We start from the raw sequence: 4,777 nt of genomic DNA on the forward strand, positions 1-4,777 counted from the left end.
TACATGATCGAAATGTTTGTTTTTTTTTTGTAATCCATGATCGAAATGTTTGTTTTTTTTTTTGTAATCCATGATTGAATTTTTTGTTTTTTGCTTTTTTTGTAACCCATGATAGAGTTTTTTGTAATCCATGATTGAATTTTTTGTAATCCATGATCGAACTGTTTTTTTCTTTTTTGTAATCCACGATTGAATTTTTTGTTTTTTTTTGTTTGTTTGTTTTTTTTTGTAATCCATGATCGAATTTTATGTAATCCATGATCGAATTTTATGTAATCCATGATCGAATTTTATGTAATCCATGATCGAATTTTATGTAATCCATGATTGAATTTTTTGAAAATTTGTGATTTTTTTTTTTTAATTCATGATCGAATTTTTTTTTGTAATCCATGATAGAATTTTTTGAAAATTTGTGATTTTTTTTTTAATCCATGATCGATTTTTTTGAAAATTTGTTTTTTTTTTTTTTTAATCCATATTATTCAAAGAGAAAATGAGAGAGATGATGATTCTGAGGCCACCCTATCCCAGCCATATTATTCACATATCGAGTCCCAACAGCAACAGTGTAGAGATGAGCACGAAATACTGTAATTAAATGCTGAATGGCGGTTCATGCAGGGAAAGAACATATCAATATTTGCATATTCATTCAAAAACATGAAAATTCTTAATGGAGTACCCTCGTTTTTTATTGAATTCCTAAAAAACAATATTTATAATGAATTTTAATAATTTTTTCGAATTTTTTTTAAGCTTTATTCTGACCGATTTATCCGATTCCCAATCCGGATCGCCGATTTGCCGACCCGGATCGGTTTTTTGGAAGCCCGATCCGGGTCACCGATCCGTTTTTTAAACCATTGGTTTTTAGGCCGACCACCTACTTACATCCATCTTTAAAAAGGGTAGAAATGTACTTGAAATATCATTCTTTAATACATATAATTAAATAAAGTTGTTGGATTTGAAAGGGAATTTTTGAAACTCGCAACATATTCTAAGAGAGAAAATTATTTTTAAAAATTTGATGACACACTCTAAACCAATGGTTTAAAAAACGGATCGGTGACCCGGGTCGGGCTTCTAAAAAACCATTCCGGATCGGCGAATCGGCAATCCGGATCGGGAATCGAGTGAATCGGTCATAATAAAGCTTAAAAAAAATCCGAAAAAATTATTAAAATTCATTATAAATATTGTTTTTTAGGAATTCAATAAGAAATGAGGGTACCCCGATAAGAATTTTCATGTTTTTGAATGAATATGCGAATATTGATAAGTTCTTTCCTTGTATGAACCGCCATTCAGCATTTAATTTACATCACACAAAAGGATAAACATATAATTATCATGGAATAAGTATATCAACATACATGGACTACAATAAAGCATAAAATTAGTAACATATGATCTAAAAATAAAATGATAGACGACGTTATTGTTCTTCTTGGTTACGCTGGTGCCATTGATTGAATTCGTTTAACAATTCATTGATTCGATCTAAAAACGAATCATCGATATTAGCAGGCGTCTGACTATTCCCAAATCCCTGAGGGTTAGTGTTTTGTTGCGTTCTCAATCTAAAATCCTCGAAGATTGTCCATCCTTCATACTCACCTGCACTGTCGTGCTCATCCCTACAATGTTGCTGATGGGACTCCATATGTGAATAATATGGCTGGGATAGGGTGGCCACAGAATCATCATCTCTCTCATTTTCTCTTTGAATAATATGGATTAAAAAAAAAATAACAAATTTTCAAAAAAAGCGATCATGGATTAAAAAAAAAAATCACAAATTTTCAAAAAATTCTATCATGGATTACAAAAAAAAATTCGACTATGGATTAAAAAAAAAAAATCACAAATTTTCAAAAAATTCTATCATGGATTACAAAAAAACATTCGATCATGGATTAAAAAAAAAAATCACAAATTTTCAAAAAATTCAATCATGGATTACAAAAAATTCGATCATGGATTACATAAAATTCGATCATGGATTACATAAAATTCGATCATGGATTACAAAAAAAAACAAAAAATTCAATCGTGGATTACAAAAAAAGAAAAAAACAATTCGATCACGGATTACAAAAAATTCAATCATGGATTACAAAAAACTCTATCATGGGTTACAAAAAAAGCAAAAAACAAAAAATTTGATCATGGATTACAAAAAAAAAAATGAACATTTCGATCATGGATTACAAAAAAAAAACAAACATTTCGATCATGTATTACAAAACATTCGATCATGGATTACAAAAAATTCTATCATGGGTTACAAAAAAAAAAAAAAAACAAAAAATTCGATCATGGATAACAAGAAAAAAAAACAATCATTTCGATCATGGATTACAAAAAATTCGATCATGGATTACAAAAAATTCTATCATGGGTTACAAATAAAAAAAAAAAACAAAAAATTCGATCATGAATTACAAAAAAAAACAAACAATTTGATCATGGATTACAAAAAAGTCGATCAAGTATTACAAAAAAATCTATCATGGATTACAAAAAAAAAAAAACCGTACGGGACTCGCCGATTCCGTACAGTGAATCGGAGAATCACTGTACAGAATCGTCCGATTCTCTCTAGAACCGGACGATTCCCATTTTTTTCGCCGATTCGATCCGTCCATGGCGATTCCCTAGTCGAACCGGGCGAGTCCGGTTCGATTCGGCGTTTTTTTAAACACTGCTCTAAACTGTTGAAAATAATTCAAGAAAACAAAAAATTTGTTTTATACCGTTGGGACTGCATTTCTATATTTATGGTTCCCGAAGTATAATGCATCCATCTTAAAGATGGATACAAATAAGTGGTCTATCTAAAAACAATTGAAAGTAACGGTCCAAATGCTTTCTTAATAGATGATCTTCATGTTAGAGATTACATGTCCTAAAAAATTAGAACAAAAAATGCATCTTAAACTGTGCCAAAAAAAAATCCTTTACTTCCAGTGTCTTGGTCCCTTGCTGGAGGGAATCTCTAACTTCAACAATGCTTCAAAATGGTCGAGATAAAAATGTGATTATTTTTCAATAAAGATGGGTTCATATAGATAATCATCCAACAAAGTATGTTTGTCTTGCTGACAAGAATATTGTTGAAGGAATACGCCATAACCACTGATCTAGTTCCAAGATATTTATTGGAAAATGCTGCTTTTTCAAAATAAAATCAATTGTATATTACTAATGATAAGATCAATTCTATTTTACTAATAATAAGCTACCTAAAAAATAATTATCTTCTTAAAATAGTGATTTTCTTATGCAAGGAAAAAATAGAAAATAAAAAATAGAAAAACAAGAAATACAAATAAAAAATTGAAAGATTATATTCTCTCTCTCAGTTTACAAGAGAGTCCATCCCAAGACCGTTTTACAACATCAAACTCTTTCTTTGTTCTCGAAACAGTCTATTTACAAAAAAAGAACATCTTCCTTTTAAATATAATTAAAAGAATAATAATTAAAAATAAATAAATCATAAGACTCTCTCTCTACCACATCTCTCATATCTCTGGCATCTATTAGCCCCGACGCATGAACTAGACTCGGCGAGCCCCTCGAATGCCTAAGTTAGTTCGAATAGAATTTTCTTCGAAAGGTTATCCCACTTAAAACGCAATTCCTTCCTTATCTAAAGATAGGTCTCCGCATGGAAGCAAGCTCTTTTCTTTGTCTGACTAGCCTCTACTCCCTTATTTAAAAGATAAAACTTCATATCCTTAGACAAATCTTTAGAGTGTGGCCTCTAATTAAATAATAATTCTTCCTAAAAAGTCAAGCTAAAATAATTATTTTTTTAAAAAAAAACTCCCACCTCCTATCTAAAGAAATAACTCATAGATAAAATAAAGCTAGAATTTGGAAATTACATTTTTTTTTTTTTTTTTTTTGCATCATTATCTTAGGGGTTGGGAGAAGCACGACCTCGAGCTTGAAAATTCAAACTTGATTCAAAGAGTGTCCCATTCATCACCATGTATGATTATTTCTAGAATTTGATCTTCTTCTTGAATTTCATCCATTTCCTTAGCCAAGTGGATCTCCATCTTCTTTTTTAGGCATTCATATATGTGATGTCCTATTTCTTTGCACCAATAACATGTAACCTTTGAGGTATCTTTTTGCTTCAATAATTTTTGGTTAGTGCGAAACCTCCTTATGGGTGAAAAAATACATATCAATGATCCATTGGTAATTAGTCTCTCTTCGTAAAGCAATTTGAAAAACTTCACTTAAAATCCATAACCAGTGTAGAAAGATATTGTCTCTAATGGTTGGTTTGAGCTTATTTACATATAGAGCAACCTTTTGTCCTTCAGTCTCTTGGAGGTTGTTTCCAACTATTAATCGATAAAATTTCCTAATATAATCATCCCCTTTCTTTTCCTTTTGTCAAAGATTTTGAAATTCTTGAAATAAAATTGTTCATGATCCATATGAAGACAATTTTCTTTCAATTTCTTTTTTATCTTTTGTCAATCAATAATTTTTGCCTTTCCACTATGAAATTAGGATTGTTGAACTTACTCCAACCAGGCCACAGTATACCGGTGGAGCTGGGTTGCAACAGTTTAACATTACGCTCCTCTATTAACTAACTCAATAATAAATAATTTTCAATGGCAATCAACCAATCAATAAAAACTTCTATGTGGAGATCACTATGGAATTCAGGAAAATCAACTTTGATGATAAAATCTTGTAGATACTCTACAAGACATGGATCTACCCATAAATTTTCTTGAAA

The sequence above is a fragment of the Amborella trichopoda genome, chromosome 3 (assembly GCF_054954075.1).
Source record: "Amborella trichopoda isolate Santa Cruz 75 chromosome 3, AtrichopodaSantaCruz75HAP2 v2.0, whole genome shotgun sequence".
Classification (NCBI taxonomy): Eukaryota; Viridiplantae; Streptophyta; class Magnoliopsida; order Amborellales; family Amborellaceae; genus Amborella; species Amborella trichopoda.